This window comes from Sapajus apella, unplaced genomic scaffold, assembly GCF_009761245.1.
Source record: "Sapajus apella isolate SASKATOON/1434 unplaced genomic scaffold, GSC_monkey_1.0 scaffold80, whole genome shotgun sequence".
NCBI classification, from domain to species: Eukaryota; Metazoa; Chordata; class Mammalia; order Primates; family Cebidae; genus Sapajus; species Sapajus apella.
Genome location: NW_022437020.1, coordinates 8,693,767 through 8,717,224, shown reverse-complemented (window position 1 = coordinate 8,717,224; position 23,458 = coordinate 8,693,767). Strand labels below are relative to the sequence as shown.

The window sequence follows — 23,458 nt, the reverse complement described above, 5'->3', positions numbered from 1 at the left end:
GACAAAAACAATGTGAATTATGTCTGACTGTTCTAAATAGAAAAGACTGCCACACTATTTTTTGGTGGTTATATGATTTTAAAAAGTGATTTTTGTTCTTAATTCCTAGGAAGCAGGCAGAGAAATCACATTCCTGTGGACCAGTGCTCCTTAGTGGATGAGTTTTGTGGCATGGAGGTGATTTAGTTAGCAAGAAGCCCTGCCAGTTTTCTGGAGGGTACTGTACTTGTCAAACCAGCTCCTAGGACAGTGCAGGGTTGTGACTGGTGTTTCAGGGTTCTCTCTGCACTTAAGCCCTTCCCTTTTGATACAAACAGCAAGATCATCCTGTTCAGCAGTTGACGAATGACCGTGTGTACCACAAGGCAACAAAGATGAGGCAACTGATGCATTTGTAACTCCATGTCTGACTGAATTCCAGTTTTCTCCTTTCCAAGTGGTGAAACAGGAAGCAACATCCCATCAGGAAGAACCTGAGGGCGCCATCCAGTAGCTTCGCTTCACGTCACTGACTGCCCTCAGTCAGAAATCTCGACTTGCAACTTGTAGAGGGTGGGTCTCTGAAGGAAATTTCAGAGGTATGCAGAGATGAGGGGTGTTGCTCTCTGATGAGAACGGAGCTGACTGGAACGCTGGAAGCCACTCTGACTGCACTTCACGAGCAAGGGGCACCTTTTGTGGGCTGACATTTCAGAAAGGTAGGTGCCATCTCATTGATGTTAGTATTTGGAGACTTTGAAAACCAAGGTGGCCATGATTCCGTGTGTGAGCCTATGTGTGTGTGTGCCTGGGCTCGTGACAGAGAGAGGGAGAGGAGACAGAGAGAGGTGGGGAGAGGCAGCCAAATGAGAAAATGTTCATTTTTGGCTGATGTTTGGGAGAAATACAGAAAAGACAGACTTGGGGCCCTTTGCTTTGTAGAGTTTTGCTCGGAAGTGTTCAGTAGTGGAGGGTAAACGTTGAGTCCAAGCTTCCACTCCTGACCTGCATTCCTTGTTCTCGGGCCAGTTTAAACTGATTCATTGAGAGTTTGGAAGAATGGCTTGGGGAGTGAAATCACATGCGGCAGAATGCTCAGCATGGCTTGGTTTATTGGAAAGCCCTGACTCCAGGTGGAATGAAAGGGTCACCACAGATCCTTGCCAGGTGGCATGGCAAAGCCCATTGCCTTAAACTGAGAACAAGGTGGGACTTGCCCACCCCACAGTGGCAAGCCTTCCTAAGCTGCCTCTGTCTTGAGAGATGCAGTGCTCAGTGTTATGCCAGGAGAAATGAGCTGTTTAGTTCTAAGACTGCCAGTCTCCCACAGAAAAATGAAGCAAAATCAAACTACCTTTTCTGATCCAAGCAAATGTTTAGCAAGAATGTTTTGTTAAGCATTTTAGTTTTTTTGAAAGCTTTGCACAAAGCAAGGAAAATAAATCTTTAGGGCTGACCAGATAATGAATTTTAATGTGTTCATTAACCCTCAATGTTCAAGTGCCTTCTCTTCCATAAATGAGTGTTTGACTTTAAACTTCACCTTTTCATTGCCTTCCCCCTACAAGCCTTATGTGTTTCTTAAAAGGGGTTTCCATTTATAATTTCATCAGTAGAATTTCTGGATAAGGAGACAAGTTCTTTAAAGAGAAAATAGGCATATGTTCATAAAAGTAATCATTGTGTGGTCCTCTTGTTAATGATATTTCTGCCTTTTTCTAAAATATCAATTTACATAAGTTTGAAGATAATTCTGGGCTAATAATGATCTACATTTACTAAATCCTTGCTATGTGTACATGCATTTTTCCATTTAGGGCTCATGATATGTCACTTTCAGATGAGGAATTGAGGCTTAGTGAGATTTACAGCGGTACAGCAGGGAAGTGAGAAAGCCACAGCTTTACTGCCTTTCTGCACACTAAGATGTATGATTTGAGCCCATTCTATATTCCCATTCTATTCCATGAACCCCTCCTTGTTGTTGGGAGGGATTTCTGAAGCCATGATAATATTCAAATACTTGAACTTGGTATCTTATAACAAAAGGCCAAATCAGTCAATCAATAGCCTGCTTCTGCTGTTGGGGTGCAGACATGGTGTGGTGGACAGAACGTGGACTAGAAAGACAGATCAAAATTCAAATTCCTGCATCCTGCTTACTAACTGTGACCCTGGCAAGTCAGTGAATTTCCTTTTCTTTTTTTGAGATGGAGTGTCTTGCTCTGTCACTGAGGCTGGAGTACAGTGGTGTGACCTTGGCTCACTGCAACCTCTGACTTCTGGGTTCAAGTGATTCTCCTGCCTCAGCCTGCCGAATAGCTGGGATTACAGGCATGTGACACCACACCTAGCTATTTTTTTTTTTTTGTATTTTTATTAGAGATGGGGTTTCGCCATGTTGGCCAGTCTGGTTTCAAACTCCTAGCCTCAAGTGATCTGCCCACCTCAGTCTCCTAAAGTGCTGGGATTCCAGGTGTGAGCCACCACACCCAGTCTCAGTAAAATTCTTCAAACTTCAGTTTCCTTATTTATAAGATAATATTATAACATCCATCAAACAAAGTTGTTTATTACAAGGCATACAAAGGCAGGATATGTCAAATGCCTTCCATTGGACCTGACAGAGGGTAGGCCCTTGGTAAATAGCATTCATTGACCTGTTTTGCAGTGATTTCTTCATGCTCTTGACATGTTGGATCCTGTTGTAAGCTTGAGGGTATCGGCAGTGAACAAAGTAGACAAGTCCCTGCCCTCACGGAGTTGCCTTTCCACTGGTACTTGTTCATTATATCCTAGTGCACCTTTTTTTTTTTTTTCTCCAGACAGTCTCTCTCTCTGTCTCCCAGGCTGGAGTGCAGTGGTGTGATCCTGGTTCACCACAACCTCTACTTCCCGGGTTCAAGCAGTTCTCCTGCCTCAGCCTCTCAAGTAGCTGGGAGTACAGGCGCGCACCACCACACCCAACTAATTTGGGAAATCACTTTGTGATTCTCTTTTTTTGTGGAGCAGATCCAGCTTTCAAACAGCCTCTTAAGCAAAGTAATGAATGTCCTGTGCCAAAAGTCCTCCAAAGCACAGTAAAATCAGGCAAAAAGCAAGAACATCAGATACTTATTTTTCAAAAGTCAGTTTGTTGTGGTAGGCCAGGAAAGTTACAGTTTTGCACACATACGCACAGACACATACACACACAGACACGCACACACACACACAGAGTTTATATGGGTTTTCCCTGGCCTCCATGCCACAGCAGAAGCACTGCCAGGAGCTGGCGGAGTACTCGTGGGAGGAAGGTGCTGGGATGGCTCCAAGGGAGCTCCCTCTACTCACAGAGCGTGAAGTGTATCGTGGCAGCTGTTCATTTATCTTGGGCCCCAAGCCATCCACACAACAGCCTTGGATTTTCTAAGGCCTCTCCAACATGAATTTAGGGATACAATGCAAAGACTGACCTGCAGATGTATACCTTTATAAGGATAGATTTGAGACAAAAGCATGACTTACTTATTGGCAAAAAGCCTGCCATCAAGTTCATCGAGTAGGTCAGCTGGCATCAAGAACGGTGTGTTGGCAATCTGTCCCCATGTTTGAATCCTGAGAAACTGCAGATCTTAGTAGAGAGATAGGAGAGAGGAACACAGGGAAGGTGTCTCTGGAATCAGATGCAGGTATATTCTTCTTTTTCCTGGAAACACCTCAACACACAATACAACAATCTAATTGATCTTATACAGCCAGAGTTTGTGGTTTTGTTTATTGAGTGAACCTAGGATGACTGAAGAAATCCTTGTGCCAACTCTAGACAGACCAGACAGTTGACAGCATGAAAGAAGGCATTCTAAAGTAGTGAGACTTATTTTCCTAAGCCCCGTGCAATCGAGCCCATCCTTTAACAGCCATACTGTATGTGTTGCCTTGAGATTTGTCCTTGTAGCTGGGATTTAAAATGATGAAAACATAAACACAGCTAAAAGTCTAATTAAAATAAATAAATTAGGGCTTATATATAAAAACCCCAATGGGCAAGTGAGCAGAGAGATTAAGCTTTGACCTTGTATAAAACTAATAGCCACAATTCTCCACAGAACTTTCTGCTAATGGTGGACAGATGTTCAATTGTAAATGGGCTTCAGTTCGATCACTTCCAAAGGTTGTTATTATCATAATTTCAAGGCTGAGAAGTTCCACTCTTAATAAATAGAAAATAGCTCTGAAGAGAAGGGGATTTGGTTTAGGTGACCATGAAACAAATTTTATGTTTCCCATGTATGAGAATTTTAAATTTCTCCATCTGTGCATATCTTCATGCTACTCAAATATAAAGTTAAAGGGTTTTGGGTATTTTTTGGCCTACCTGGCCACTGGAAACTCTGTGGAGAGGATTTGTGCTGGTGGTGGGATTATATGTTTCAATTTAATGGAAAGTTTCCTTTTTATTGTTTCCTGAGTTAAATTTTTAGGAAATACCAGGAAACTAAGATATTTAACTAAAATTCCCAAATCTGTCTGCTCAGGATTTGTAAACACACACTCACACACATACACACACATGTGTGCATGTACATAATATGAAAGCACAACTGAAAGATAAATGCATTTTTCATTAATGGGAAAGGTGTAAAATTCACAGGTAATGTGTGTATTTAGGTTATTTGAAGAGATAAAATATTACATTAAAGAATTTGAAACCATTTTTACTTACTATATTCATGTTGTAAAATGAAGTACTTAGTGAAGAAAAATCATGTGATAATCCATTTAATTCTCTGCTGGGATAAGGTTTATTTGTTTTATTTTGATTTCTCTGCCAGACATATTTTGTTGGATAGTCAATGAATACTTGTTGATTAGATTGATCCTGACACAGGCTGAACAATAAACTAATCATTTTAAAATTTAAGCAAAAATTCTGAAAGCATTTTCTTCAATAATGAAGATGACTTGACATTATTAACTAGCTTGGCTTAAATTTCTTCCACTCAAAGTTTGTTTTCTTGTTTGACATATGATTAACAGTTCAAAAACATACAATATGCTGATGCTGAACAAATGTCAAATTCTGCAGATTAGCAGTTTTCATTTGTGATGTTCACATCACAGGATCATTACCAAATTCCACTTTGGGTCAAAGTTACAGGGTTTCGTAATGAGCTCTTCCTATCCCATTAGCTGTAACTGGCTTTACCTGGCTTGGTTACAACGGAGATCTGCTTTATGTGGAATTCTGGGCTATAACTAATTGTGTAAGAGTAAAACTTCAGAGCTTTTCTAGATGATGACTATAAACTCATATGCAACTTGAATTTTCCTTAGTGATTGTTATGTAGATTACACTACTGCAGTGGTTTTCAAACGTTTTTGAGCATTACTGATAGTAAGAAATACTTTTTATATCTCAACTTAGGACACATACACAATTCTGAAATAATAGTTTCATAAAACAATACTTATGAGTATTGATGTTTTCTATTTCATTTCATTATACTATGCAAAATTTCAGGTCATAACCTACTAATTAATTTTCAACTAGGGAACAATAGACCAATGGAATGGACTAAAGATATTATAAAAAAAACCTCTACAAATTCAGACTCTTGATTTATGACAACATTGGCATTACAGGAAAAGATGGCTATTTGAAAGTCCATGTAGAAATAACTGGATCTTGATTCTCATCTCAAAATTCAGACAACTCTAAGTATCAATCTAGATGTGACAGGGTTTCTAGGTCTTCTAGGTCTTCACTGTCCAATATGGCCACCATTAGCCACGTGTGGCTATTCAGTACCTGAAATACTAGAAAATTTAAAATTACATACGTTACGCCCATTTTTTTTCTACTGAACAGCATTGTTCTAGAGACAAAACAATATATGTATGACGTTGGGTTGAATGTGATTTCTTAAACAAGATGAAAAAGATCTATAAATTGGATTATGTTAAAAATAAGAACTTCTGTTTCTCAAAGCATACCACTAAAAGAGTAAAAGACAAACTCCAGGAGAGGAGACATTTGCCACGAATATAACATGCAAGGAGTCATGAATATCACATGACTTGTTATGCATGTAACAAACAAGGAGTCATATCCAAAACAGAAACAAGGCAATTTTGAAAGGTAGGATCATCACAACAGAAAAATGGGCAAGGGGTTTGAACAGGTACTTCACAGAGAAACATAGACGCCAAGAAACATAAAACATGCTCAACTTTGTTGGCTTTCTGGGGAATGCAAATTAAAACCACAATGAAGTACCACTACACACCCACCAGAAAGGTAAAAATTTAAAAGACAGACAATTGAAATGTTGACAAGGATATTAAACCACCAGAACTCTCATACATCACTGGGAGGAGTGTACATAGTCATGAAAGCTTTGAAAAACTGTTAAAGCAATATCTGTTAAACTGAATACACATACGTCTTATGATGTGGTGTTTCCATTCCTACGTATATGTTCTATAGAAATGCATTCATGTATTTACCTAAAGACATGTTTAAGAATGTTCACAGATACCTTTAAGTGTTGTAACCCCAAACTCAACCCATATTTCCATCAACTGAATAGGAAAACATTGTGATATAGTCATTGGATGAATATTAGATGTCAATCAAAATGAGTTCGCTGATACATGCAACAACATAGATGCATCTCAGTCCTAAAAGTTGAGTGAAAGAATCCAGATGCCAACAAATGTGCTCGATACAATTGTATTTACGCAAAGTTCAAGAACAGGCAATGTTAATCCATGTTGGTTACAGGGAGGGGGTATGAGGAAGAGTCTGGGGTGTGGTCGTACTCTTTGGTGCTTTGTTACTTTACCATCAGTAAGCCATACTTCAGTAAGTAGATTAAAGTAACAATACAGCAGTGACAATACTGATACCAGGACTGCACCTTCAGAGATCTTGGTTTAGTTTATCTGGTTAGGTAGAAAGCATGGTCTAAAAATCTCTCCCAAGTAATTCACGTGTAGAACCAGGGTTGGGAACCAGTACACTAATGGTTCACAACTGGTCCTTTGAAAACTCATGTGCTATGACAAACCGTAATCATTACACCAGGATGTGCTAGGCCCTTATTATCTCTGCTCAAGTTATACTGACTGGAAGACATAATTCACACAGATAAATCTTAGCAACATAAGGAGTCACAGAGTTAACTGCCCTAGAAAGCCAGTCAGGTCACTGAAGGCAGTTGGCCAGGTTGGTAAGCCTGTGCTCCATTTAAGGCCTATGGCTCTAGCGATTCTTGCCAGATCTTCTGAGTTTCTGAGTGAAGCTGCAAATCTGGATTTCGATGTGAAAATTCCGGAATTTTAACTGTTGGCTCAAATTGTTTTAAAGCCCCATGTACCCATCCAAACTGATTGGCAGGCCCAACTTTGCCAGCACCAAGATATCCCATTGGTTTGAAACTCTGACTTTAGTTTTAGAGCTATTATAGAAGGACGCTTACTGGTACAGTTGTATAGTATATTAATTATGTTTCTCTTTTTCTGCTTCTGCAGGGATGTTGTAAAACAAAAGGTGACATTTATATATATACCTTATTCGAGTTCCTCAGTAGAAAGCTATCATATATACTCAGGTAATTGTCTTTATTTTTTTTTATCTATTTTACCTCTACTGTATTAACTGTAATCTTGGAAAATTAACCTCTGTGACTCAGAAGTTGATTATCTGGCATTGTTTTGCATATTCTGGGGACAAGCAGAGTTTGGGCAAAGCCAATACCATGCTATCCTCTGTGAAATACTATAGATTCATATTCTTTCCTTTGGAGGGGGAGATGCAGGAGAAAGCTTATGTGACAGCAGCAGGTAGCAAAGAGCTGGCATTCAGTGATATTTGCTGTCTGTGCTCTGGTCTTTCCACCCCAACAACACCTCCTGTTCTGATGGGAAGGGAGGAAGAGCTGGATGTGCTAGGCAGGCCTCCAGCTTCCAGTGTCTTATCTGTAAAGAGGAGCTTTCAAAACCACACTCCTTCAAAATCATAAAATTGACCCCAAATGATAAAAAATGATCATTTGTATGAGGAAGAGCCATTCATGAAGCATGTTCACAAATATTGACTTGATGAAAGGCAAAGTCAGGTAAGGTAGAGGGGAGGAGTTGCATTTTTACTGTGAATGCCTAAATTTGAGTCTGGCTCTGTATCACCTTGGGCAAGCTGCTTTATTTCTCTAAACTTCCTTGTTCACCTGCAGATTGGAAGCGTGAATCATTATTCTTGTTGTAAGGATTCAACGAGTGGTTGCTTGTGGGTGCAGCTTTGTAAGCTGTGGTATATACGTTTACGTTATAATTTTAATCATCTCATTTACTTTTTGTGGTGGTCTGTGAAAAGCGGGTGTTATTAATTCCCACAAGAACCAGATATCCATGCTGCTGGGCGTCTGATCCCAGATCTACGCCCTCCCTGCACTGTCTGTGCTTGCTCACAGAGCTTCCCCTTCTCCCCACCCTGCCCGCTCCTAATGGGACCATGCGGGGCTCGGGCAGAAGGGCTCCCATCCAAGGCAACTCCCTGCCTTGGGCCTTTCATTTGCTACACCTTCTTACCGAAAGTTTTGCTAAACAGCAAAGGCAGTTCATCACACATGTATTTTCCCAGCCTGCTTTTGAGTGGAGGTGAGAGTCAATGGTGAAGAGGCAGCCTGCTGGGAGAAGGAGGAGGAGGAGGAGGAAGCATTGTAAGCCACAGAGTGAAGAAATGCTTCCTGCTCACAAAGATGATGCTGTGGGACGGAGCAGTTCAGTGGGGCCTTCAGGAGTCACACACGGACTTCTGTCGTGGTCATGCCATCAGCCCCTCTGCTGGCTACACAGCCTGAACAGATCTTTGGCTTCCAGAATTCATGGGTGTTCTGGAGCTTCAGACCTATCCCAAGGCCCTGTGGACTGGCTGACCCCTAATGTTTGCAGGACACAGGGCAAGAATACAAATGAGGCATCCAGCCCTCAGCCGGGCCCACCCTTTCCTCCCAGCCCCACTTCTGTCCTGCTCAGCTGGGAGCCTGGTGCGCTTGTGTGAGGCCACTGAATGCTGGGTCCCCTGCCCTACCCTCCCCAAGTCTCCTTTGGGCCTTCTCCAGCCCTAGCATTATACTGTGCTGTCACTTTTAAGAGGACAGACCCAGAAAGGGGCCATGCAGGTCCTGGAAGTGGGCTCAGAGCTGCCAGACAGGGAATTCTAGAATCCTTGATCACCTAGGAAGTCTGGAAAGGGGGCATGGATGTGGGTGTGCCTGTCTTCTTGAATCTATGGATTCCTTGCCCAAGGGAGCAGTGAGGTCAGAGGCGGGCCAGAAGGGGATCTTTTAAATTAAAGCCACAGTGTAAGGGTGGGGCTGCTCCTGAAAATTGAGCACAGTGTTCTGGTACACAGTTGGCACTTAATCATACCTTTGACTGATGTGTGACAGAGTGACAAAGGCTGAGCAATTTCAGAATTGCCGTGGAATATGTAAGTGTTGCTCCTCTTCTACCTCCACGCTCCATAAACATCCACCTAGCAGCATGGCAAGGGTTGGAGTGGCCGGGATTTCATAAGATGGCAGATGAGCGGCATCCCCACCCTCGTGTACTAGCCGGAAGAGCAGTTTACTGAGAAACAGCTTCACTAAACAGAGAAGAGAAACAATCCAAGGCGCTCGCTCTCCCGGAACAAGAGGACGTCACTGAGACTCAGATGGGTGGCTCTTGGATATTTTTAGAATCCATGTAGGGTTAGTGTCTTTCACATGTATTGTTCCAGGTAATAGTTTGTATATTTGAAGCTGAATATCATCTGATCCTTCTGTTCACTTTTTTTCAGATATTTCTTTCATTTACATCAACCTACAGTCATCTATATTTAAATTTAATGAACATGAATACACAGAGGAACTCTGAATCCCTTCATATAGCACCTGGAGCTGCTGCCCGAGGGTGGGGATGGGAGTGAAGGGGGTCAGCAGTGGGCAGTTCAACTCTCTGTCCAGTTCCATCACTGGCTCATCTCCAGGGCTCTTCTCCACAGAATTTGGACTTGTGTTTCACAGTAGCCCTTCTGCCAAGTACATTTTTTGGTGGATTTTTTTTTTTTTTTTTTTTTTTTAAGATAGAGTCTAAAAAAAGTTTTGTGCTCTGTCACCCAGGCTGGAGTGCAGTGGCATGATCTTGGCTTGCTGCAACCTCTGTCTTCCAGGTTCAAGCGATTCTCCTGCCTCAGCCTCCTGAGTAGCTAGGATTACAGGCAATGCCATCACACTGGCTAATTTTTTTATTTTTAGTAGAGACAGGGTTTCACCATGTTGGTCAGGCTGGTCTTGAACTCCTCACCTTGTGATCCAAACGCCTCGGACTCCCAAAGTTTTGGGATTACAGGTGTGAGTCACCGCACCCAGCCTGGTGGAATTTTTAAAAATAAAATATCCAATAAGTCTTATTTTAAAGAAAAAATTTTTAAAAAGAAGGCTTATGAACCCATTGACCCCAAATCAATACAGGAGAATCAGAAAATCACTTTGGCACATGTTTGATCCCCCAGGGAAAAAGAGCTGATAAAGTGCCAGGTGTGGTGTTGAGCTAGGGAGTCCTGTGTATGTTAGCATGTTAGCATCGTCTCACCTTCATACCAGCTGATATTCGCTAATAGGCAGAGAGATGATGTGAAAACTGTGTGAATGCATAATGATAGAAATTTAAGGATACTGCTTTGAAAGAATGTATATTTGAAAAGTCTGGAAACTGGGGAATTTTTCATTTTTAAATAATATGTTACATTTTCAAACAATATGCCCAAGACCTTTTCTGCCAGGTATCTTTGCAAGCAAACTATTTCTAAATTCAAAGTCATAGATTTAATCATTAATAAAAAAAATTGAATGAATGACATTTATTCTCTAATGTTCAGGCACTGCAGGTACCCTGTATGAGCCAAGCCCCCTCTCTCTCTCTTTCCCTCTCTGTTCCTGTCTCTCTGTCTTTCTCTTTCTCTTTGTCCCTCTTTCTGTCTTTCTGTCATTCTGTGTTTGTCTCTGTCTTTGTCTGTCTCCCCCTATCTATTTAATAGCGGGGTGTTGTACATTTTTTCTTCAAGAGGATTCTTGGATTAGACGGGCTAAACAGAAAAGACTAGTCTTTTTCCAGTTTGAGGTCTTATGATTTATTTTCTCTTGTTGAGTAGTTAGCAAGGGCTGGTGATCACTGACAGAGGGAGCAGCTGCCCTGGCTGGAGAAATGAATGACCCATCCCTATTTGCTCAAGGTAGAAAACAGTAACTATTCCAACAGGTGACTAATCCCCCAGCTCAATGCCATTGGCCCCTGGCCAGAGGGAGATCTTTTTATTGCTCTAACTTTTCTTGTGATTTTGCAGTCTGAGAAGAAAGCAGTTGAGACTGTATTTGGGGATGTGTTCCTGTGTTCTCTTCACCATTTTCCCTCCTGTCCTGCAGGCACTCACGCCCACTGCAGCCCATCCTCCTCTGAAAGCTACTAGAATCTTTGTCATCTTGTTCTTTTCCAAGAGGTGCTTTATCTTGTGGGGGCTGTAGGCTGTACAACAGGAAACTCTGCCTGCAAACATTACGTAACACGAACATATGTTAAACTATTAAAATTTGAGCTTGCTTCATCAGTGTGCCTTAGTAACCCCAAATCTTCCCCTAAAAGTGACCCGGCTTCCTCTTCATCTGTGGGTGCAAGACAGATGCTCCAAATTCCTTCTTGATCAAGAGGCAGCCTCACACCCTCCTCTAGGGTCTACTCTCTTTCGTAAAATGATTCCTTTGGTGGCACTGCCCAAGACAGGTTTCATGAAGTAAGAAATCCTGCTGTCACGGAGGAAATGAGTCACGCTGCAAGTGACACTATCCCTCAGAAAAGCTGCTTTCCCGCCAACACTGGGTCAGGGTGACCTAAACCCCGATGAGGGTCTTGTAGGAAATGAGAGACTGCTGGCTGGCCATCGTGCCACTTAGAAGGCACAGTGCCATTGATGAGAAAATGTAAACGGTGACTGCCGTGCCAATTCCAGCACTATATCGGGCACTTGCCATGTGCCAGGCATTACATTAGGTAATTGAAACATATGATGTACTTTATTTAATCTTGACCTGGAACTTAAAAAATAAACACAAAATGTTGTATCTGTTTTTACAGATGGACTTGCCCAAGATCCCTTAGCTGTTAAGTGACAGGACTGACCTTCAAACTGAACTTCCTGACTCCAGACCCACAGGGCTAAATTTTTAGGCTCTGTGAGAAATTAAGGGCTTAGGAAACATCACTTGCCCTAAGCCATGTATCTGGAAAGTGGTGAAAATCACAGATTTTCAAATTCAGATTCCGAAACCCCTTTTCTTAGCAAGCCACTAGGTCCTGGGTTCTCACATGTCCTGTCCTGGAAATCCTAGTCCCGTTTGCTGGGATTGGGAGGGAGATCTGGGCATCGTTGGAATGTGAAGCCTGTCTTTGGAAAGCTTGGAACTGACACTGCAATACAGACTGTCCAGGACCTGTCCGCGGGTATTTTACTTAGCACAGTTGTTACCCATTATGTGGGCTTTCCTTACAGAAAGACAGCTGTGAAACCCATTATCTCTTCCCAGTAGGGAGAGAGATGGAGAACACGATGGGGGAGGAGGCTGTGAAGCCACAGGAGGTTCTCCCATTACTCTCTCTGGGCAATCTTCTGAAACTTAGTGTTTAGTTTTTTTGTTTAAACCAGCCTGACATCAGATTCTTTCCTGTACCCAGTAGGTGAGGATAATAAGATGAGGTTACTAATAACACTTGCCCACATCTTACTGTGTGCAGGTCTTTGTGGTAGGTGGAGTTAACCCCATTTAACAGGTCAGCAAACAAAGATTCGGAGAGGTAGAGTTGCCTGAGATCACTCAGCTATTAAGTGAAGGACTGGTCCTCAAACCGGGTTTCCTGACACAGTCATGGTTCTCTTGAAAGTGTTTGGGCTCTGTGCAAGACACATAGCTGCTTGTGGTATGAGAAATACTGCAGTCACTCATTTTTGTTTCTTATTTTTGTTTTATTCACTAATTGCCAGCTTGCAATTTGTATGATGGCCTTACCGACCCCTTTCTAACTGGATGAGGTGACGAGTAGCCAGTATAGCACCCTTGACTGGCACACAGGAGGTCTCTGCAGACACTAAGGCAAACCTTTAGTCTCTCAAACGGGAAGACTGAGACAGAACCCGGTGACTCAGCTTAGGCTCTTGTGACTCACTGCAGCAGGCTCCCAGCTCCCTTGCTCTGGCCTGGACCAGTCACTTGTGCCCGATACTAATAACAGGGTAATTTGTGAGGCAAGATTGTGACTCACCAGGCGAGGGAGGAGAGTTTGTGAACATGGCCAGCGGGGACGAGCAAGATGTTTACTAGCAATTGCAAAGGACATGGTGGCAGGATGCTATTTGGATTAACATTTCATAACCCTGCAACACCATTGCCTAGTTACCCAGCCACCAATTTACAGTTTAGATTCCTAAAGTTAACAACCAAAAGGTGGGGAGGGGAGTTCCACCTTTAAAAGCAGAACTATCCGCCGGGCACGTAATCCCAGCACTTTGGGAGGCCGAGATGGGCAGATCACGAGGTCAAGAAATCAAGACCATCCTGGCCAACATGGTGAAACCCCGTCTCTACTAAAAATACAAAAATTAGCTGGGCGTGGTGGTGCCTGCCTGTAGTCCTAGCTACTTGGGAGGCTGAGGCAGGAGAATTGCTTGAATGGGGGAGGCGGAGGTTACGGTGAGCTGAGGTTGTGCTGCTGCACTCCAGCCTGGCAATAGAGTGAGACTCGGTCTCAGAAAACAAAACAAACAAAAAAACCAGAACTATCAGTCTCATAGTATCCCTCCCCATCACCTCGGACCCCCTTTTTGAACCCTAAGATTTACATTCTTCTAAGACATATCTGTTCTGTGACTTTGCTTTATACCCCTCTGATTTCAGTCATACCTGTTTTTCTGCACATTTCGAGCCACATTACCAGTCTAAGTCAACTTCCTGGCTCACTTACCTCCCTGGGCCCTGAGTGGGCCTTTGGCAGTCTCTGTTAAGGTAATGATCAGGCCGAAATGAACAGAGTGGATTAAGGTGAGGAGGCCTTGGGAGAATTCCATTTTGCTAAGCACTGCCACCTACAACGCCATGCGCGATTGTGTCTTTATTACCTCCACACTGTAAAGTCAGTTTACAGGTAGATTTCAGGAGCCTGTCTTCCTACTAAGGAAGCATACTTTGTATTTTCTCTGAAATTGTTAAAATTCAGAAGATTCCAATAGTTAGCTATTTTGTTAGTACAACAGCTGTGATAAGTTTTTATGTAGGTAACAAACTTGGCTTACTTAAAATTAGTTTAATCCACATATTATCTGTCAAGCCATTAGCTTTGGTACACAAAACATTTATCATAAAAAATTAGCCTTTTAAAATACTAATGTGAAATAAATCACCTTTTTGTCCAGGGGAACTAGGTGTGTATTGGAAAAACTCTGGTTTTCCTGGGTTTACTCAGATAAAGCAATTTTATTTCCCTAGGACACAGTTTCTTCTTATCTGTAGGACTGGGCTAGATGCTGCATGATTTTTAGAACAAAATTTGCTTTCATTCATTTGAATAATCAAATAAGAAAACAGTGATAAATTTTCCTAATACTGAATTAGCAGTAACAATATTTTAAAAGTTTAAGCCACCCGGAATGTATCATTTTAGTATATCAATTTCTTTTTATGTTTCTTTCTAGTTTTTATACCCACATACATACACATAATATGTATAAAATCATATAATGAGATCATGTGCCATCATACAAGCATAGTATGATGTAACTTTGAATTAGGGTTTTACTGTTTAATGTGTCATAAGCATTTTTCATGTTGATAAATTTTATAATTTTTAACAGCTGAATGATATCTGGAGTTAATATTTCAAATGTACTTAAACATTCTGGTTTTTAAAAAACTAATATTACTAACAATGAAGTGTTATTTATTAACTGTAGTTTTTAAAAACATTGTGTCCAGTTTTATGTTTTATGTATATTCCCAGGTAGACTTAAACATTTTAGTGACTTCTAAAATTTATTACCTAGTTTCCAAAAGGATAGTATCATTTACGTGGCTGCCAGTAACAGACACATGTAGTAGTTTTATTGTATCATAGTTAGTGCTGAATGTTATTTTTAAATAACTTTTTCTAACTTAATAAGTGTCAAAGAATTTTAAGACATGGAAGTTTATTTAGTTCCCTTCTTTAAAAGAGCAATTTCATGATATTTAATGACTTGATTCAATTTGTCATTTAATAGACATGCATTAAAGCAATTTATAAGCATTAACCGATTTACTCTTTCTAATAACCCTGCAGGGAGGTACAATGATCAACTCTATCTTGTAGATGGGGAAACTGAGGTCATGCTAGCTGCCCAGGGCACATGGCTAGTTAAGTGTCAGACTAGGCTGTAGACCTGAGGAACCTGGCTCCAAAGTCCATGTGCTTGACTGCTGTGGTTCACGTATTGAGCACTTACTGTTTGTACACTTACTGTATGCCAGGTTAGGGAACCTTGGGGACTCTGGAAAGCCTAGATGAGGATCTTATAGACACATGGAGACTTGAGGAATAAAGAGAAGGGAGTGAGTTGAAGAGCAGAGCGTAGCATTCCAGGCAGAAGGAATGGCCTATGCACATGCCTCAAGGTTAAGAAAGAACTTTGACAGTAATTCTAGCACTTTGGAAGGCTGAGTTGGAAGGATTGCTTGAGCCCAGGAGTTTGAGACCATTCTGGGCAATATAGCAAGACCTTGTCACTACTGAAAATAAAAAGAAACTAGGTGGGTGTGGTGGTACGTGCCTGTGGTCCCAGCTACTTAGGAGGCTAAGGTGGGAGGATTGCTTGAGCCCAGAAGGTCAAGGCTTGAGTGAGCCATGATCATGCCACTAAACTTCAGCCTGAGTGACAGAGCAAGATCTTGTCTCAAAAAAAAATAAAATAAAATAAAGTAAATAAGAAGTTTGCTTTTTGCTCTCAAGGATTAGGAAGCAGACCCCTCACAGTTGCAGTATCACTGACTGAGGGGAAGCAGGGCATAGAGGACTGGAAAAGTAGGCAGGGGTCCCATCGCCCAGGGCCCTCCTGCAAGCATCTCAGGTACAGGAGAGTGTGTAGGGGAGGGAAGATAGGGAGCTGCCTCCAGACAAAGGTGGACTCATTTTGGAAAAAAGCCTCTGACAGAACCTTTTCTAAGTGAAGTTTCTTCTGCACACAATGGCAGGCAGCAGTAGCTGCCTGGAACTTTTCTAAGAATTAATTCATTGGCTCAAGATTTAGGTTAGGAAGGGGCTGATAGATGGTGTAATTAGGGAGATTACACAGATCAGTTCCGCTCCTATGTCATTGACCCAGGCACAGTCACACGTGCTGTGTCTGGGGAGGCTGGAGAATGCTGCGTCACGGAGCAGGCGGTTGAATGCCAGGTGTCACTGGGGTGGGGGCTGGGGGCATAACTAAAAAGAATAAATGCATACTTGGGTGCATCCTGATAACCACTTAGTGATAACTCTCAAGTGATACCATATTTTTGTCACAAATAATCTGAATTTTTTTGAATCTCTAAGCAGTGTATTGTGGAGTTTTATTACAGAGCCAAGAGAAACACATCTTGAAGAGAAGAGCAGTGGAGAGAGCTCTGGCTTGAAAGGGACCTTGACCCCACACAGATGCTAAATGTCTAATTGGCATTTTTGAGCTTTATTAGTTTTGCTAGGAAAATATCCCAATTATATTTAGTAACAATAAGAAAGTATTGCCCTAGTGGAAAGTGATAGCTGGCTTAAAGTTTAGAATTAGTGGGAGCAAAAGGGCAGAATCACATCTTCCTGAAACTTCAGGTCATCACCTAATTTATAAGCACAACAAAGTAAAGCAAATTCTACCCACAGTGTTAGGAAGATGAGAGGTTCTCCCTTCTCATTGGAATGTCAGGGTTCTTTTTCGATGTGCTCAGAATACACTCAGTCTTTGTTACCTAGTATTAGGGTAAGCATATAAAGATGGTTGGACTTTTTCATCAAGGGAGACTGGGTGCAGTCAGGATTAGAGTAAAGGAGATTGGTTAATAACAACTCTGATGAATATAGAGCTAGCAGGTATAAGAAGCAGGCACATCCCTGGGATAACGAGCATCCAGGAAAGAGGCTCCCCATGGGCTGAGATGCAGACCCTCCTGAAAGGAGTCTTCATGGTACCAGCAGAACTTGCTGGAAACCAGCCCTCTGGAACTTGCCATGAATCTGCCTTGTAGGGTGTTGGGTGAGCTGCTCATTAGCAGATATCTCCCTGGAGGCACTGTGCCACAACACCTCAAGGGAGATGCTGAAATCTGCTGGCAGGGGGGCTGCTGAAGCCCTTGGCTGCGAGTGCCCAGGTCACAAAAGCACAGCCCTTTGCCCCTGCCATGTCATTCCGTGACCCTCTGACAAAGCTTCCTGGCCAGCTGGCAAAGAGAAAATATGTAAAGGGATTGGACCCATTTTCCCAGAGCAGGCAAAAAGGATGAATTTGGAGTTGAGAGGCATTAAATTGACAACTGGCGTTGTGAAGGAAGCCCTGTAAGCAGAGCAAAGACTTGTGATGCTCCTCTCTAGGGCAGAGCATTAATGGAAACCCAGGCTCCCAATGGACTTAGGAGGGAAACGGTCCCTGTATTAATTTTTTTTGTTGAGTTATAGAAGTTCTTTATATATTCTGGATAAAAGTTCTTTATATTGCAGATATTTTCTCCCAGTCTGCAGTGTGGCTTTTTTATTCTCTTAATTTTTTTTTTTTTTTCTCTTTGAGATGGAGTCTTGTTCTGTTGCCCAGGCTGGAGTGCAGTGGTGTAATCTTGGCTCACTGCAACCTCCGCCTCCCAGGTTGAAGCGATTCTCCTGCCTCAGTCTCCTGAGTAGCTGGGATTACAGATGCCTGCCACCGTGCCTGGCTAACTTTTGTATTTTGAGTAGAGATGGGGTTTCACCATGTTGGCCAGGCTGGTCTCAAACTCCTGACCTCAGATGATCACCCACCTTGGCCTCCCAATGTTCTGAGATTACAGACATGAGCCACTGTGCCTGGCCTTAATGGTATATCTTTTGATGAGCAGAAGTCTCCATGTTTTACAGTCTCCCTGAAACTAATACAAAGGGTAGCTCTTGTTTACTTCTCCTTTCTGTTCTTTTCTCTATGAGAGTCACAGTCTCACCTATTATAACAAAGAGAGCTCAAAATTCAGTGACTAAGATAGAAGTGCATTTCTCTTGCATGCAACAGTCCAGATATGAGTGGCCCAGGGCTAATGAGCTAATTAGCTTCAAAAGTCACCCCTGTCCTGTCATCCACATCTCCAGCTATCAGGAAGGCAGAGAGAACAGGATGTGCAGTGTGGTCTTTAGGGAGATTACACACACCAATTCCACTCCTATGTCACTGACCCAGGCATAGTCACACATGCTGTGTCTGGGGAGGCTGGAGGATGCTGCCTCATGAAGCAGACAGCCACATGCCAGGTGTCACTGGGGTGGGGGCTGGGGGTGTAACTAAAAAGAATAAATGGATACTTGGGAGCACCCTGATATCACTTAATCACATATTTGAGGTGACACCATATTTTTGTCACAAATAATCTGAATTTTTCTCTTTTTTTTTTTTAATCTCTAAGTCTATTATGAATTTCTTCCAGGCTTTAAATTGATATAATTGTAAAATTTAGTATAGGAAATTCTGTAAAATTATTTTTTACCTTGTAGTAGGTTAGTTGTTCCTCTACATGACAGTATAGGGTATCCTCCTTTCTTTTTTTTTTTTTTTCTCTTCAGTTTTTTTAAACAGTTATAAGCTAAGGCATTTATAGTTTTCTTAATGCACTAACTTAGTCACAGTAAATATCCTTCACAGTTAAGTTGTTCTGTCATTTGCATTGTCTTCCTCATGTGAAATGGCACCATTTTAAATGCATTTAGAATTGGAGTTTACAGTTGGCTTGGTCCTAACACTGTGCACAGGAGGTGCGTAGCTGCTAATGTTTTCCTTTGTGTTTTTATCTTAAAGGCATAACCAGTATTTTTGGCTGGGTTTGTAGAGCTGGTTCCAAAGAAAGCACAAACAGACTAATGTAGATAAGCACATTTACCCAACCCTTTAACCAAATTTTAAGAACTGTTTTACAACAAATAAAAATGAAGTTGTTTTTAGATAATTGAATCAGATTGCATTTTTGGCTAAAGCATCACTGTTTGATTGTTCAAAAATGCATTCTAGCCCCAGTAAGCTTTACATCCATTCATTCAATAAATTTTTGTTTGGTGTCTGCTGTGTGGCCAGCTCTGAGTAGGCAATAGCGAGCAAGTCGGACAAGGTCCTTCTGTTACAGAGCTGACTTTCCCTTCACCAGAGAACGCTGGTCCACCTGTAACCCAGCTGGTCACCTGACCTTCAGAAGCTCTTGCCAACTCACATCCTCCAACCATAATAATACTCAGAGATGGCGAGTGTTGACTCAAGAGTGTCCTTTCACTTCGCCAGTCAGAAAAATACCTTTACTTCAGTTTCACTTGTTTGCCCACCTTCCCATTTCTTTTTAGTGTTCTCTGTCTGAGAGAGACCTTCTGTTCTGTACAGATAGTTTCTTGCTGCTCTCCTCTGAGAGATAGTTCTGTAGCAATATCTTCCAAGCTGGTGTGGAATTGACAGTACGAATTGGATGAATAATTACCAGATGTTGTCCAAAGCCTCAGCCTGGATTGGAGTTCTTACATCAGCAAAAGCTAGAGTGTCATATTTTTTAATACTTTGCAAAAATGTTGCTTGGAATAGTGATAACTTTGTGGCCCATCTGGTTTTATTCCTTCAGTCCTAAGGTCAAAGGTAATGGTGTCCATCTGAGGAGGTAGCTCACCAGGCTGCATTTACACATTGGGTTCTATACCCATGAGGTTAGAAAAGAATGACCATGAACCTCTACATAGCTACATTGTCTTCTTGGAAACTTTGGCAGCTGAAGTCGAAAATAGGGTGTAAGAATTCTACAGTATTCACAGAAAACACAGCTGGGGCTGAGATGCCTCATCCGTTAGTATTGCTTCCCTCACAGTACAAAGAAATAACTGCAGGCGTTTTTCTTGCAAATATTTCTTATTTAAAAAAATAGCCTCAGATTTTTTTATGTAAATAAAATTACAGCTTCTTCTGATATTTTTATATGAGTAAAAATTGCAGAACCTAGAGAATGTATAAGGGATGAGAAAAGGGGGCTTTGAGTAGCTGAAGAGAGAAAAAGGACTTGGGAACGACCTAGGCCTAAATAAATGCAGAGAATTCCAAGCAGAGATGCTGAAGTGTTGTCAACAGAGTTTGTTTTTTAATTGCCAGAAAATGCTAGAATTGAGTCAAATGACTCTCAGGCTGACTGAAAAGTGAGTAAGTCACAATCGGGGTCCTTAAATGACAGAGTCATTGCTGTGAAGGCTCAGGAACTTTTCAGAGCAGTGAAGTGGGGTTTTAAAAACACAGATATTTCTCCATGTCAATATTTTGTAACTGTCCTTTCCATCTGAGTATTGTTGAAGCATTGGAATACTTACACCGTTAACCCAGCACAGATGTATTGTTCTACTCAGTTTAGGTGATATGTTTTTTCATCTACCAAGCATCTTCTTAAGGCTATTCAGGGAAGCTAGCAGCCTCCTTAACACGAGGGGGAAAAAAAACCACCTTAAGCGGTAACTAAGAGTGCCACTGTTAGATGTCCAACAGGAAAAGCAGGGGCCAAAATGGGAGATAAAGAAGAAAAAGGGACAAATGAGCAAATGAATGCCCGTTGTCAGCAGGATGAGGTCAGAGGCTTAAACAGAGGGAGAAACTGACAAATGCTGTCGGCTGTGTATTTCTCACTTATAAATCTTAAAAACAGGTAATTTTGGTAAATTTAAGGTTTAAACAACCAAACTGGAGTCATCAGTTTCTCTAAAGGAGGGTGTGGAAGATGCTGGACATAGAAGTCAGGGTTCTTGGTTGTAGGCAATAGAATCTACCTCTTTCTTAGTACCTTAAGCAAAAGACTTCATTGGAGGCGACTCTTATCATTGGAGGAAGGCTAGTGGACTAGACCTGGATGACAGTGGAAACCAAGGCAATCAGGAAAGCCAAGAAGGTGACAGACTGCAGCTATCTTTTTGGCAGCAGCAGTCACAGCTGCCGCCACCTTGGCAGGATGCCATCTGCTGCTGCTGCTGGATAGCACTGTCTGCCCCAAACCAGTCCCCAGGAAAGCATCTGACTGACCAGTTCTAAGGCCAAGCCAGTGCCAGCAGATGGAGAATGGCCCTCTTTGGCATTCACGATAGGAAAGGCATTGCACCAGCTTCACACATGGTGGCAGTTTTCCCTGACTACTGTGTGGGCTGGATGCTGAGCTGGTGGCATGTCCAGAATGACATGTCCAGTACATAGGATCAGGTAAATGTGCCTCTGAAGGATCCCAGAGGTCCTGGCTGTGGGACGTGAAATGTCCATAAGAGATAAAAAGTAGGTTAGTCACTCCTTAGTGAGGTGAAGCAGAAGTGGGAACAGATGGGGGAAAATGGGAGGTTCTGGCTGTGGGTTATCATGGGCTATGGCCTTAGAGCAGCCATGGAGAGGCCATGAGAATGTGACTTGTTTCTTATTAATAGTCTGAAGTGGCAGAGAGGATGAGAGGAGAGAGGCTATCACACTTCCCTTTACTTCCTTTGTCTGCTTAGCCTCTGATCTCATCCTGAGAGAAGATGAGGCTGGCTAGAGGGGTAGCCTGGATGATGAAAACCCATGCCCACAGCTGAAATATTGGCTGATGGAGTCTATGACCACTCTATCTTCAAGGGGACATCATCTGGGAAAGACACTTCTTCAGGGGAGCTCAGTTTTGCTTTTTAAAGCATGCTGTTTTTTCTTCCATAAAGTCATGAAATTTAAAGTCATGCTGAAGTCTCAACCTGTTATAGTCTGTATTTCATTTATTTACGTTTCGGGGTCTGTGGACACAAACTTGACTCAGAACTTTGAGGGTAAAACTTAAGCAACATAAATGAAAAACAGGTAGCTGCAGCATGAAATTCAGGATAAGCCGTAGATTAAAAGGTGTAAAGGTTAAAAGTTGGTGAAGCTGAGAAGGAGGATTCCTAGCTTTTTTGGTTTTTTGGAGGTATAATTTACATACCATGCAATTCACCCATTTAATGTGTGCAATTCCATATTTTTTAGTATATTTACAGAATAGTGCAACCAACACTACATTCAATTGTTAAACATTTTTTTCCACCTCAAAAAGAAACCCTTTACCCATCAGAAGCCATCTCTCATTTTCCCCCATCTGTCTTCACTTCTGCTTCACCTCACTAAGGAGCTACTCACCTACTTTCTATCCCTTCTGCACATTTCACATAAATGGAATCATGCAATATGTGGCCTTCTGTGTCTGGCCATTGAGTAATTTTTTCAAGGGTCATCCATACTGAGCATGAGTCTTTCCTGTTTTCTCCAGTATATGCCTAGGAGTAGAACTGCAAAGTCTTGTGGAGTCTGTATATTTAACTATTTGAGAAACCACCAGCCTGTCTTCCACGGCAGTGACACCTTGTCATATTCTCACCAGCAATGTCTGGGGGATGGGGGTCCCGATTTCTTCACACCTCTCCAGCACTTGTGATCTGTTGGATGGCAGTCGTCCTAGTGGGTGTGAAAGGCATCTCTGGGGATGGTTGTGACTTCCAGTTCTCACATGGCTGAGCAGAGCATCTTTTCATGTGCTTATCGGCCATTTCTATATTGTCTTTGATAAAATGTCTGTTCAGCTCCTTCGCTCATTTTAAAATTGGGTTATTTGTCACTTTTTTCATTGGGTTGTCAGTATCTTTTACATATTCTAACTACAAGTCCCTTCTCCGATATATGACCTTCAATTTTTTTTTCCATTCTGTGGGTCTTCATTGATGCTATCCATTTTGTCTATTCTTTCTTTCGTTGCTTGTGATTTTTGGTTGTTGTTTGTTTGTTTTGAGACAGGGTCTCACTCTGTCACTCAGGCTGGAGTACTATGGCCCCATCTTGGCTCACTGAAGCCTCTGCCCCTAGGCTCAAGCAATCCTCCCACCTCAGTATCCTGAGTAACTGAGGTTACAGGTGCATGCCATCATGCCCCACAGCTAGCTAATTTTTGCATTTTTTTTTTTTGAGTCACAGTCTGACACTGTCACCCAGGCTGGAATGCAATGGTGGAATCTCAGCTCATTGCAACCTCCACTCCCAAGGTCCAAGCAATTCTCCTGCCTCAGCCCCCCAAGTAGCTAGAATTACAGGCACTTGCCACTATGCCTGGCTAATTTTTAATATTTTTAGTAGAGACAGGGTTTCACTATGTTGGCCAGGCTGGTTTCGAACTCCTGA

General features: G+C 42.0%; 1 protein-coding gene across 2 annotated transcripts in view; it reads left to right on the top strand.

The window, feature by feature from the left end:
• The first annotated feature begins 251 nt into the window (after positions 1-251).
• The window catches only part of CERS3 (ceramide synthase 3), a 108,493-nt gene continuing 85,286 nt past the window's right edge, over positions 252-23,458 (top strand). Inside the window, exons 1-2 of one of the 2 annotated variants that reach the window (XM_032252857.1) lie at positions 252-698; positions 7,495-7,574. The gene's annotated coding sequence lies outside the window, so the exon portion shown is untranslated. The remainder of the gene's footprint in view (positions 699-7,494; positions 7,575-23,458) is intronic. The other variant, XM_032252858.1, reaches the window with a different exon arrangement.